The sequence below is a fragment of the Rhipicephalus microplus genome, chromosome 8, assembly GCF_043290135.1.
Source record: "Rhipicephalus microplus isolate Deutch F79 chromosome 8, USDA_Rmic, whole genome shotgun sequence".
Classification (NCBI taxonomy): Eukaryota; Metazoa; Arthropoda; class Arachnida; order Ixodida; family Ixodidae; genus Rhipicephalus; species Rhipicephalus microplus.
The window spans coordinates 61,304,390-61,319,065 of NC_134707.1; the positions used below are offsets into that span (position 1 = coordinate 61,304,390).

The 14,676-nt window shown below is 47.2% G+C and overlaps 1 long non-coding RNA gene across 1 annotated transcript in view; it reads left to right on the forward strand.

The window, feature by feature from the left end:
* LOC142769081 (uncharacterized) overlaps positions 1-12,670 on the forward strand; it is a 42,508-nt gene extending 29,838 nt beyond the window's left edge. The window contains exon 2 of the long non-coding RNA XR_012885644.1: positions 11,377-12,670. This is a non-coding gene — a long non-coding RNA (uncharacterized LOC142769081). The remainder of the gene's footprint in view (positions 1-11,376) is intronic.
* The last annotated feature ends 2,006 nt before the right edge of the window (positions 12,671-14,676 follow it).

Here is a 14,676-nt window from a genome sequence, read left to right on the forward strand (position 1 = left end):
TTTGTCGGTATCGTCAAAAGAGGATTTTCGGTCAGTCCGAGCGATGCAGCGCCACCTCCGGGGGCTGCAACGCTTAGTTTTCCGTCGGAGAACCTCGTGGGAAGGCGGGGGAACATGGTCGGCGGGGCTGTGGAGAACGAGACTGGCGACGTTGGGGGGATGGAGAGCGGGAGTAGCGGCGTTCAGAAGCAGGTTCCTGGGCAAAATGGTCGCGGTTGGTCTCATGGCGATAGGCAGGACGTGCATATAAGGGACGAGAGGACGGTTGTGCAGGAGGACCCCAGCGACTTCTGCAATGGCGAGAAATGTGCCCGATTCTGTGACACGAGAAGCATATCGGCTTGTCATCGTGTGTTCGCCATGCGGACGGATTACGGAACGTTGAGGGAGAGCCGGTCGGGAAGGGACGTGCAGGCGTGTATCGGGGCTGGTAGTCGGTGCGGGTAGGCGGTGAGATAGAGTGAATTCCCAAGCTGGCGATTTCCTGCCGGACGACTGCTTGAATGAGAGGCAACGTAATTGGCGGAGAGGGGTCAGGGGACGTTGTTCCCACCTTAGCTGGAGCAGCCGCTTCAAGCTCCCGCCTGACGATTCGCGTCAAGTTGTCACAGTTGTCTGGTGGATGATATGTGTCGAGACATGAGGACGTCGCAGTGGTGTTCGGGAGGCGCTGGAACTGATGGGAGATGCGTCTGCTTTTAGCTTGTTGGAACCGGCGGCATTCTTGAATGATGGCATCAACAGACGACACATTGTTGAATACCAACAAGTTGAACGCATCGTCGGCGATACCCTTTAGGATATGGGCAACTTTTTCAGGTTCAGACATATTTTCGTCAGCTTGGCGGCATAGTGAAAGGACAGCCTGAATATAACCGATGTAGGGCTCCGTGGAAGATTGTGCGCGAGTCGACAACTCATTTTTCGCAGCTTCACGACGACCAGAGATGTTGCCAAAAAGCTCACGGATCTTTGCCTTGAAGCTGTCCCAGCTTGTTATGTCATGCTCGTGGTTATCAAACCAAACACGAGGTGTTCCGTCGAGATAAAAGATGACGTTTGCCAGCATAAGAGTGGGATCCCACCTGTAAGTGGCGCTGACGCGTTCGTAGAGGCGTAGCCACTGGTCGACGTCGGAACCCTCGCTGCCCGAGAACACGCCGGGGTCTTTGAGCGCGGGAAGCGTCACGAATGTTGTTGCGGGCGCTGGGTTGACAGGTCGGGCAGAAGGGGGAGCGACCGGAGAGGATGTAGCCGAGTCTTGGGTGGTCATGTTGTAAGCCGCGAGTGAGCGTCCGCTTCGGAGTTCCGTGGCGAGGACGGGGATCGCACAACTCCACCAAATATGTTACGTGAAGGAGACTGACTCAGAGGGGTAGTCACCGATGTATTTACAGACGGTTAGGCGAGCAGCGCCAGCCACACAGATTAGCTCGTGCCAGTCTATCTGCTTCGTCTTCTTCAGCTCCATGCACTGGCACGTAGCAATATTAATAAAAATATTAAGTCTTGGTGTTTCCCATGTCGAATCGACGACATGGTGAGGGATGCTGTGGCGGAATTTCCAACACTTTAACCAACACAACCCATCACTTAGCCATTGTTTGCGCAGTATTAGCCATCATTATCTATCACTATGCAAGATCAGCCAACTCCAGTGAGAATTCCTCTACATTAAAATTATTGAGCTACTGTGTGTACAGTTTTCATCATCTACCAATTGTATCCACCCAAAGTATGTGATACGATAACTTGCCAACCCAATTGTATGCTATGTTTACGTGGTGTGGCAGGTGTACTGTCCTGCTTTCTTTTTGCAACAACTGTGTGATTTGCTTACCACAGCAACACTTGTGGCTGACTTACTTTCTGCACAGACCGTTCTTGCTGCCCCTTTCACACAATGACAATTACAAACGCGTGCTTTTCTGTGGCACATGGATGCGACTGCTAGATGCACAGTGGTGTCTTACGTACGATTAGCGATGGCGGTTCCGGCAATCAAGAAGCATCGTTACTTTCTTTGAGACCTTTAAACTGCGTTCAGCTTGAGACCTTGGGAGAGTATAACTTGGCCTCAGAGATGCCTTTGCATCATGTGGTCTTGTGAGCAACCTCTTTTCGAATGCGGCCCCCGCAGGGGCGCCTGCGCAAGTAGGCGTTTGGTGTGTAGCGACACCATGGACCCGAGCTAACGGGGGAGTTTTGACTCCCTCCCACGCCTAGCCGTGCGTGGCTTTGCCGTGTCCGGGGAAAAGGGGATCCTGGGGGTTGAGCTGACGCTGGGTGATTGGACCTTTAAGGCCCCCCGGCAGAGGCAACACACCCCTTTTGCCCCGGCTTCACGTAGACGGCACCCCTGGGCTGACCCACCCAGAGGAAATCGGCAGTCGCCTTTTCCTATCTCTCTCTCCCTACATCTTCGTCTTTATCTCTTACTATTTATCTGTCCTGTCTTCTACTCTCTTCCGTTTACTTCCGATATTCATGGCGGCAAGGGTTAACCTTGTGTAGGTATCCCACCTTGGATAATTACATTGGGTTATAGTGACAGCGTACGGCTGGCGTCGGGAGGGTTTGTTTTAACAAATCAAACCGCGTCCCCTTCTTGGGCTCCGTGGTGGGTGGTCGCTGCTGTTACCGAACACATTCATACTTGTATGGCTTTACAAGCATCCGCCGACCTTGATCAGTCTCGCAAGAGAGGCCGCACCGAAGCAAGTTATCACATCTCGAAAGAAACTAAAGTTACTTTCGCGAAGTACCACATTATCCACAGTGACAGCACACCTCTAAGAAAATTATCCCCATTTTTGGTGGCCAAGTGCCTAAAAGAAAAAAATAGGACCCACATACAAAGCATCCAAATTGTCAAGCGGTGCCCTTCTTTTGGAGCTAACCGAAAAAGACCAAGTGCCTAAGCTATCCCAACTAACCAGCATTGGAGAAACAGCTGTCACCGTTTCGGTCCATCGCTCTCTAAACACCAGCAGGGGAGTAATCTCTGAGGAAGACTTCTTAGGCCTTAGTGACTAAAAGCTCCTCGAAGGTTTCCACGACCAAAACGTCATCAAAGTCCAAAGAATTGTAATCCGTCACAATAATCGGGAAGTGCCCGCCAAACACGTAATACTAACCTTTGGAACATGAGAAATTCCCACCTCTCTTAAGGCTGGGTACTTCAAAATAAATGTCAGACCCTACATTCCCAACCCCAGACGCTGTTTCAAATGTCAGAGATTCGGACACGCCTCGCACTCTTGCAGAGGCAAAGAAACATGCGCAGAATGCAGCGCAAACGACCACAAATCAGAAAACTGTTCATCCTCACCCCACTGTAAAAACTGTGATGGGGAATACCCAGCATATTCCCGGTCATGCCCATGCTGGAAAAAAGAAAAAGAAGTCATCGCTCTTACCGTCAAAGAAAAAATATCATTCAGCGAAGCGCGAACACGGCTATCGTACCTTTTCCACAGAAGTTACGCCGATGTGACGCAGTCGGGGGCAGCGTCACAAAGGCCTCAGGAGTCGACCGCTACCACACCCAGTGGTTCTATGGTGACTCAAACCGCCCCCGTAAAAGAAGCAGCGCCAGCTGCTCCATGCACATAAAAGGGCGCGCAGACTCCGGTCTCCCTGGGCCCTAAACTCAATAGAGTGCCAAGGCCTGAGATCCGTTTCTCAGCGCCTCACTCTCGATCTTCCAGCGCCCCAGACAAGGCAATGGAGATCGACCACAAAACTCCGGTGTCATCGACACCGAAGGACAAGCGCTCTCTCTAGCGTACCAAACAGGACAAGAACAAAGTCCCAGTAACCACAATAAGATAGCGATAACCGTAATAGTTATCGTATTTCTCTCTATTTCTATTTCTTAATATTGTCACCTATCATCTTTTATACCGATCAATCCCCAGAAGTATATTTACTTAACTTTATTCTGCCATGGCTTTTATCGTACATTGGAACTGTAGAGGCTTAATTCATAACTTAGGTGACATAAAGGACATCATTAACAAATTCTCACCAGTAGCCTTTTGCCTCCAAGAGACAAATCTTGGTGCAAAACACAGCCATTTCCTAAAAGGCTTCAAAGTTGCCCAAAAGGACCGCGAACATTGCAACCGTCTTTCAGGAAGTAGCCATAGTGGTGCAGGGCAGCACTCCTACGCGAGGTGTCCAAATAAACACACCTTTCGAGGCCGTAGCCGTCACCATCCTATCATACAAAACCATCACCATCTGCTTACTGTATATCCCACCTCACACCCTTTTCACCACCAAGAACCTAGAAAATATAGTGGAACAGTTGCCACAACCATTTATCTTAGTTGGGGATTGAATGCTCCTTCAACTCTTTGGGGTAGCGACGAAACTGACGCAAGAGGGCGAGCCATGGAAGATTTCATTTTATCAAATGACATCTGCCTTCTTAATTCCGGTGCTTTTACCTACTTTTCACCAACCTCGCGCACATTTAGTTGCTTAGATCTCGCCATGTGTTCATCGTGTATTTTTAGTGATTTTAAATGGGACGTCGTCAACACGTCTTATGGTAGTAATCATCAACCCGGCATAATAAACTTATACCATCTTACCCAACTCTAACAAGCAGGCCGCACTGGTGGAAACTACGGCTCGCGAACTGGACAGTTTTCACAGAAAACGCTAAGCTCGATGAAGTTTTCTCATCGGAGCTTTCTGTTGAGGAACTAAACGAAGAGTTCGCCAAAGTTTTAATCTTAGCAGCAGAAAAAGCAATACCGCAATCATCTGGCATCGTACGCAAGAAATTCAACCCTTGGTAGACAAACGAGTGTACTGATGCCAAAAAACTACAAAATAAGGCCTGGGGAATTCTACGAAGATACCCCACCTACGCCAACCTCATCAACTTCAAACAGGCAAAAGCCAGAGCCCGATTTATTTGAAGACAGGCAGAAAAGGATCCATGGCAAAAATACATATCATCAATTAACAGTTCAGTGACATCTAAACACATCTGGGACCAGGTAAGGAAGTTCAAGGGAGAGTACTCCTCCTACACAATACCACTGCTTACAAGTCCAGAGACACAATCAACATTAGAAGACCAGGCCAACCTATTAGGAGAACACTTTTATAAGGTATCATGCTCAGCAAATTACACCAATACATTCCTGAGATATAAAGAAAATGCACAGAAACAAAAATTGCCTACTAGCAGTACCTCAAATGAAAGTTATAACCTTCCGCTTACGCTGCACGAATTGAACAGGGTACTTTCTGCCGGTAAAAAAACGGCAACAGGGTCTGACCAGATACACTACGCAATGTTGGCACACCTATCCCAAGCATCCGCGAAGGCACTTCTCCAATTCTTCAACAAAATATGGGACTCTGGCATAATGCCTGAAGATTGGAAAAAAGCCATTGTCATACGATTCCTAAAACCTGGTAAACCCCCCACAACCCCAAGTAGCTATAGACCCATTGCATTAACAATTTGCCTTGCAAAAACTAACGAAAGCATCATAAATATTAGACTTACTTTCACTCTGGAATCGGAGCACCTAATAGACGCACACTAGTGCGGATACAAAAAGGGCTGTTCCACCACTGATCACATTGTTAGGCTGGAACAAGAAATACGACAAGCATTTCTACACAAACAGTTCTGTCTCTCGGTCTTCTTTGACTTAGAGAAAGCATATGACACAACTTGGAGATACGGAATTCTCAGAGATCTAGCTAACTTTGGGATTCGCGGAAGAATGCTGAACTGCTTACACGATTTTTTATCGAATAGAACTTTTTTAAGTACGTTTGGGTACGTTACTGTCACGAATATTTGTCCAAGAAAATGGTGTGCCACAGGGCTGCGTTTTGAGCACCACCCTGTTTATAGTGAAAATGAAATCCATCAACAGGGCTATACCCCGTACAGTCATGCACTCCATCTATGTTGATGATCTGCAAATTGCATGCCGAGCCTCCAGCCTATCATCCTGTGAAAGGCAACTCCAGATTACAATAAATCGGCTTATGAAATTGGCCGACCAAAATGGTTTCCGCTTTTCAGCCCAAAAAACCACAGCTGTTCTCTTTACGCAAAAGAGAGGATTGTTCCCTGAACCCGCGCTCAAACTATGCAACATCAACATGCCGGTAAAACAAGAACACAAATTTCTAAGAATTACATTCAACCGAAAACTAAACTTTCTACCACACATAAATGCATTGAAAACTAAGGCAAACAGAGCACTCAATGTGCTCAAAGTACTCTCCCATAAACACTGGGGTTCCGATCGACTCTGCCGTATACGTATTTACCGATCTCTTGTACGCAGCATTTTAGACTACGGATGCATAGTCTACGACTCGGCGCGAAACTCATACATCCGCCGTCTCGACCCTATACACAACCTCGGTCTCCGTCTGTCAAGTGGCGCTTACAGAACATCACCTGTGCAAACTCTATACGTAGAATGCAATGAGCCCCCTCTATGTGATCGAAGAGCATTACTAACCTTGTCATATGTTTTAAAAATAAGGTCGTCACCTGAACACATCTGCTATGAAATTGCCGCAAAATGTGACTCGCGCTCACACTACCTCAACAAACCGAACCTAATGAAACCACTTGTCCTACGTTTCGAGGAATACTGCCGCTTTTATACCATCCCTGATGGATCACTAGATGTCGCTATTAAACCACCAAGACTGCTGCCATGGTTTGACCTGTCACAGCTATGCGAATTTTCACTAAGCCGTTTCAACAAAAAAAAGCACCCCACCAGAACACATAGTCCAAGAATTTTATACACTTTAGCACGAATATAGGGATTACGAAGAATTTTACACAGATGGCTCAAAAACGGAGGACCACGTGGTTATTGGGATTGTGACGACGAAAAGCGCAATTTCTGTGAAAGTACCTCGTAGTTTTTCTATTTTTTCAGCTGAAGCTTATGCCTTGAGTGAAGCAGTTCGGAAAATCATCGCTGAAAAATACAAGAAAGTAATCATATACACCGACTCACTAAGCACACTAAAAGCACTACATATAAAATCCGAATGTGAGCCTATAGTAGGCGACATTCTAAACATGGTATACTTAAACAGCCAGGCAACCTGCATCCGTTTTTGCTGGGTCCCAAGTCATGTTGGGATACCCGGAAACGAAAAAGCAGATAAGTATGCTTCCCAGGCAGCCCATAAAATAGTAACAAAAGTAAAAATTCCCCTTAAAGATATCCAGAGAACGATCCGCCTGGCCCTACTAGCAAAATGGCAAAAGCAATGGGACAACTGCACGAACAATAAGCTCCACCGGGTGAAACCCACACTCGGGGGAATGGAAGACCTGCCGTCACCAGCAACGGTTTATTGAAGTTGTATTATGCCGACTTCGCATTGGACACGCACACTTGACACACAACTTCTTACTCGCAAAGGAAGAACCGTGTGAAAAATGCCAAGAAGCGTTAACACTTATGCACATCCTAATCACATGCCCTACCATTGAAACACAGAGACAAAAACATTTCAGCAAGATATACAAACAACACGTACCTTTACATCCTGCTTTGTTCCTAGGAGATGACCCTCTAGTACCTCTGCCTGGCTTGCTAAACTTTCTGAAAGAATGTAACCTGTTAAATAAGCCTTAAAATCTAATCTTTTTAGTGTCCATACCTGAAAGTCTTGTGTCTGGCGCAGCATAGCCTTAGCTGCTTTTGTGCCATCAAAACTAAATTAACCTAACCTATCTCTCATTTTCAGTGGTGCCAGGCAGCATAAGAAGCGGTGCTCAGTCCGTGAGAAGAACAATGCTGAAAAGCATGAGCACCTCGAGTCTGCCACAGTAGATATCAGCAGCGACTCCAACTTCCCGTACTGCTTTCCTGGTGGCAAACCGGCCCCAGCAGCCGGCCAATTGGTTTCACCTGCACTAAACGAACAGGCGCAACCCATGAAGAATGCGCCTGGGCGTTTAGTTGACGAGCCGGTTGTCGCTCCCGTGTGGCATGGCCTGCACTGTGGAAGCGGTCGGAACTGTGACATTTTTTTAAACGCTTTTTGGTGCCCTGACGCTTGGAAATATTCAGCTGAAAACGCATTGAAGGTGTTCAGAGAAGCCGGAACGTCTTTCCACTGACGACCACTGCTAGTGTCGCGACACACGTCTTCAAAGACTAGCGACCTTTCTGAGACTTTGAAAAGGGACACTTCTGTGCCGTCTGCGCTTGAGTTTTAACGTGCTTGTGGCGACAGACTGGTCCGGTCTCCAGTCTCCCCCCCTTTTTTTGTTTTTTCCAGGTGCTGTGTTATTGTGGGCAGCACGAGGACTGGCTGTGAGGCCATCTCTTAACTGTTGCATGCTTGAGTTCACATAACGCGTAGTGCTTCCCGGGCCACTTTCGGAATAGTGCCTTTCCGCTTTTATTTGCAGTTTTGGCGCTGCGGACTCTTGTCCCGCCTAGGCTCCAATTGTTAGCATCTTGGACACATTCCCCAGCTGGCCCCATTATTTATATGCATATATATATTTTTTCGCTTTCGTGCTTAGTAAGCTAAGCGTAACAACTGTTGTATTTTGGAATGGCACGGGATACATTTTTTTTAGCTCTGGGCGCGAAATTTGTTTTTAGCGTTGTGCCGTTTTTAGCCTTGACGACGCAGTGATTGCACTGTTCTTTGAAGTGGTTGCTAATACAAAGCAGCCTTACAAGCGTGACCAGTCCCATGAAAATGTTTGTCTCTCGTTCTGAGCATTCAGATGCATGGAATGTTTTACTCTCCTGACCATCTGAATGAAGAGTGGTATTGTCATGACGCAGTAGCCACTATGTGCAGCCGTATAGTATGTATGCATCTGCATGTCTTTGTGAAATAAGGAACTGCCACCTGTTTGTACCCACATTCTTGTGTCGAGCAGTAGACTCTTTCAGCGTTAATGAAGGAACACGCCGAGAACAGGGTTGCCGATGTCCTGGGTCGAACAACTGTGCCATTTGCGCCATTGTGCGCCAAACTTGTTTACCTGCGCTGAACCACTCCTGCTGCGCCAAACTTGCTTATCAGTGCCGTACTGGGCCGCAACACCGCAATTTAGCGGCAAGGTGCGAAAGCCATCAAGCGCCGTGCCTTGAGAAGTGTCTGAAGCACCTTCTGTTTATTTATTCGGAATGGTTGTAGTTTCGGTTTCTTAAAGGCTCGCTCCAGCAGCAGCCGTGAACTTTGATTCTAAGGGCCAGGTCTCGATTGCTAGGCGCCTGCGGACGCAGCGGGCATCAGTGCGAATGGATTGTGAACCCTTCTACATGCGAAAAGACTGCAAGAAGAGCCTCTCTTTTTAGCGCAGCTGTATTCTTTTACACCAGCATTTTGTAGAGTTGCACGATACCAGATTTAAAAGAGTTGGCTGCCAGCCTGACCATTTGTTGCTGGTGTGTTCATCGTTTCACCCTTCTGCTGAAACTTCTTTTACAACTTGGTGGCAGCATTGAGAAAAGGAAAGAAATGATGGCAGTAATGGTGCTCAAAAGAAGCGGGGTTGGTGTCCTGTTCCTGGAACAGCCTGGCAAAGACAGGTGCAGATCACTGCTCATTGAGCGCATGTGCAATATTCTTGTTCATTTGGCCGCTGCGCTTCGCGCTTGCCGACTCGGTGGTTTGACACTCGTGCGTTCTGGTCAAAAAAGAAAAGAGTGTCTGTGCATAACGAAAAAGAAAAGTGGCTTATTCCTCTCTCTGAGAATCGGTATTGTAACACGAAAGTGAAATGTGTATGCACAGTAGTAGTTAAGCGTTTATTGTTCACTGTTTTGACGCAAGGACAAAGAAATGAATGCTACAGTAACGAATTGCAAAGTGACGCGAAGAATTGCAAGCTGCTAGAAAGTTGCAGCGCTTACCTCAAGCAGAAAACGTGCACGAAACGAGCGTACACAGGACGGGCACGGACTGAGAGCTGTAACGTCTCGACACTTAAAGTGCGCTGTTCAAACCCTCAAAAAATACAGAAGACGAATGCGAACTTCAACAATCCTTACTTGGTGTATGAACAGCGTGCTTCTTTCGTAAGCGTGGCAGCGAGCGGAGTGACTGTGCATTCGTGCTCTGCTGAATCAAACGTCTGATAAGTGCGTGCGCAGGAGAGACAATCTTGAGGAGGCGGCGCTCATCAAAAGGTGAAAAGCGTAGAGGAAGGAGGCGACGACCTTCAGAGCGTGCTGAATGCGAGCTCGAGGCGCCATCTTGCTACTGATAATGAAAACGCACTCAAGTTGTGAAGCTCTGAGGACTACCAAATGGTACAGGGCATATATTAATTGCTTGCTGTTGACGCTCTTGACGATGTACGTTCTGCGGCTTAGTGGTATGTGCTGCAGAGTGATAGGTTGCTGGTTTGATGCCCTGCAACAGAACTCTTCTTCGTAGCTTTTTTTTCCCATTGCCATTTGTTAGTATATACTTTATTGAGTCATATTCATGACAGATATGTCGGTGGAGCTGTGGTGGACCCCGGCATAACACTTTTTGAGCATGGTCAGGAAATGCTGCGGATCGGTAGTAGAGGCTCTGAAGAACACGCGAGCCAAATATTATAGCGCTGCACGCAACCTGGAATTCACAAAAAGCTATGAAAGTCAGCTAAAGATTGCTTCCTCTTCTCTTGACAAATGATGGAAGGTGCTTTAAAATCACTCGTAGAAAGCCATCTATTAGCCATTGGCTGAATTAAACATGTCGCACTCGGTCATTACAGAAATCGCCCCGGGAGGCCGCAACTTGCCCACGTGTGCGATCACACTAAAAAAGCCGCACCGTAGAAGAAAGAAAAGAGTGCTCAAGGTCACGAGGCGTGACGTATTTTCTTTGCTTCCTGCCATCCCTCCCTGCTCAGTTTCCAGTGCTTTCGTCCGGACGAGAGAATAGAAAATGCGATAGCAGCATGCGACAAATCTTTGCAACTCCGCTCGCACTAGACGGATTCTTCTTTTTTTTTTTGCAGCGTTGAGTTTGTGAGGCAATAAGCTCTTCCAGTGAACTCATTCCATGGTTACTTGAAAAAGTGTTTCAGGGCCCCTCTAAAAGTCGCAGTTTCACCGCAAGGGTGAAACAAGGAATGCGATAGCAGCGAATTGTAATGCTATATGAAATGAGGCTGGCAGATCAACTTTGTTGGATCAGATTAGATCCGATGTGACATAACTGTACAAAATGCTGGTGTGCTAGAATACGGCCACTTCAAGGCCTGCACATAGAAGTGTGTGTGAGTCACCCGCTGGTGGCCGCCAAGCTAGCATGTTTGCCGGTGATCACAGTCACCAGTTGTTGCTTGAGCGACCATTTCCCTCACTACCTCACTTTTTGTTCTCTTTCAAGGACGGTGTAGCTTCGACTGCAGGCCTCCCGGGTGGGGGATGTTATCGCACGCTCCTTCCAAGCGACGGAGATGGGCTGCACCGTTTGGTCTCGGCTTTAGCCGCGTTGGTCCCCCCCCCCTCTCCGCCTGGCTGGAATGAAAACAAGTCCCACATCGGTTTTGCTGGTCCCAGAATAACTGCAATAGTTGCAGAGACTCCTGTGGTGTAATGCTTGCAGGGCTTCCTTTTTTGTATATATTTTTGAAGGCCATGCATGCAAGTGCTGAACTATACAAGACCTTTGTCATACAACTGACCATGTATAGGAAGTTGCTGACAGCAATGCTCACTTTTATGTCGCAGGTTTCCACCAAGGCTATTATGTTTTGCCTTCTTTTAATTCTGCTTGTTTTAAAGCGGAAGAGAATGGCCACTGCTTTCAATACTCTGAGAGCTTTTGTAGAGTTGCCGGGACATGCTAAACAGAGCCCTGCGAGACCACTGAGCCATTGTTCAAATGTTTGTCCTTCCAGGTGGCTGTCCTGTTGAGATTTGTAGCATGAGGGCATAGTGATGGTTGCCTTGTTTTCACCAGTTCTGTGTAAATGAAGCTAGTCTGATGGTACCCTGATGCTGCTGTTGCTGGTCAAAGATTTCACGTTTGCTTTTGGAACACAACACATTGTCACTGTTGCAAAGGGCTGCCTTGTTTGCAGCAATGCATCTTCTATTTTTGTCAATTTTAAAATCTATAAAACATTATGCTGTCTTGTAACTCACGCTGTTATATTGTCAAGGTGTTAAGCCATGCTTTGCATCTTGTATTGGCTTGTGGATATATCTCGTGCCTCTGTATTGAACTCTACAGTAACTTAACTGGCGTGGCAGGTGGACTCCACGAAGGGGCTGCTTGCGGAACTTTGACGGTACTCCTTTAGAGAGAGCTCTGCTTATATGCTTGTCCAGAAACTTCAGTAAATATTGTTGGTGTTCCCTCCTGTTCGTGGACTGCAAACCAAAATCTTTGTGAGCTGTGAAACATTGCTGAAAATGAATTGTGAATTTCGAGTCTCTTGGTTGGTGTGGTTGCATCACACTATTTTCAGGCTGGTAGTTTCATGACCAAAGAAATAGTTTCTTGGAGCTGGTAGAATGCTTAGACAATGCAGTGAGCTCGGGACAGTTCTTGTGCCTCTACTCTGGGCACTCACTAAGTTGAATAGGACTTCTCTATGTGTCTAACATGCTCATGTAACATGCAAATTCATGCGTGTAAATTTACCCTGTATCTTGCAATAAAAATGGCAGCAGAACCAATGTGCCCCATGTCTACACAAGGCTAAGCCCCTTCTCATAACTTTTTCACTCAATGAGGCACGCTTGAAAATTCGTCTGCGATGACACACCCCTTCGCGTGTTTTAGTGTTCTGCACTTGCATTTTCTGCTGTGTGCGAAATTGTAAGGTGTGTTTTATCGTAGGTGAACGTTTGAGTGCAGTGTCCAACGGGCAGCAAACGACGTGGATTACGTTTAACGCAGAGTCCTTTCGTTGGTACCTGCGGAAACAATGTGCTGTACAAGGATACAGTAGCAGCAAACGTATGCCTGGTGACCCATATCTTCCAGATATAAAACAAGGGCAATGGTTTGGAATACTGTATACCTGAATACAGTATTACAAACCATTGCCCTTGTTTCTTATCTGGAAGACATGGGGCACTAGGCCTATGTTTGCTGCTACTGCATCCTTGCTCAGCACGTTTTCGATGGTACCGAAGAAAGCACTCGGCGTTAAATGTAATCCACATCGTCTGCTGCCCATTGGACTCTGCACTAAAGACGTTCAAGGTACTGGACTTTCATGCATCAGTATTCCTGCCACCCTGTTTCTTTCCTGAGCATGTAGTACCTACTATTAGCGTTATCCTTGAGCAGATTGCCAAGTCATCTATCACACTGCAATTCGCATACGTAGCGGTAATTTATCCAAGCATAATGCAAAAAAGTAGTGCGCACAGTTTTTTTGTGCTTATTACAATTTTGTGCTGTCTAATAAATTTGAGCTATTGTGAACACTGAATAAAACGGATATGCCATATTTTGGCATGACTAGGCGTCATTTCATCCTGTTACAATTGAAGAACACAAGCATTGCACATGCTAAAGAGCCGGCGTATGTGAAGCAAATAAGCAACGCTGCAGTTATGACAAGTATACGCTGTTTGTTCCTTTAATCCAGCGGCGCAAGATGCCATGAAAGCCGAACACAACTTTGAAAAATGCATTACATTGTAAATCCGAGGCAAAGTGAGAGGCAGTACTCTTAAACATCACTATCTAGTCACGAGTCGGTATTAGATTAGCTGGTGTTTACTTGACACCCACTGGTAGAGGACTCGCCGGTGATCGCCTTAGCGCGAGTCCTTCGGTCAGGGGCATTTTCGTCTCAAATTAATGCGAGATAAAATTTCGCGCTAGCGCACGCAAAATGACGGCGCTTGTTTACCAGCTATCGCGTCACTTCCGCTTTATTTTTTGTTCCACCGAAAGCGTTCCCTCTCCACATAGATGGCGCTAAGCCCCATGAGCAGCTGATCTAGGGAGCCTACATGAACGGCTGTTTTTAGGGTGCAGACATCGTAATAAGTGCCTTCAAGAAACTCAGCCAAAACCAGTGGGCAACAGGGCACGCTGTTGCCAGCTTCCACCAAATTCAGCATAGTTTTCTGTGCGCCGCCATTTTGGAGCCAGCCGACACACAACACCTGGGCTTTTGACAGCGGTGGTTCTCAAGGTCGCGTAAGCGACCCAGTTCTCAAAGTGAGCGCACGAAGAAATTCGCAGCCCACATACAAACACTTGCGACATAATACTGAGGTTACGCTGACACGAACGCGAGCGTGGCAACAGCTCAGACTAGCGAGCGCGTCTCCGTACGAACGCGCGGACGCGTCCCGTTTGTGGGCTTCCTACTCGCAATGCGTGGACGCAGCAACGACAACTTCGGTTATCTACTCATTCGCGAACACCGCGAAACACATATACGTGTGCCGCAGGAAAAAACGGTTAACGAAATACGCAGTACTCACAGAGCAAATACGAGACGCACTGGTGGGCTCCCAGCCGTCTCGCTTCACTTGAGCCAGCCATAGATGTCGTCGGCCAGTGCTCGCTGGGAAGCGGAACATTCGCACCCCCTTTCTTTTGTGGTTAGTGCGGAGCGGTACGCAGCATCCAGGCATTCTAAGGCTTCACCGGCAGCGTTTAACACGCTACCGCAATCGTTCGACGCCGTATTATTGAGAACTAAACGCAACC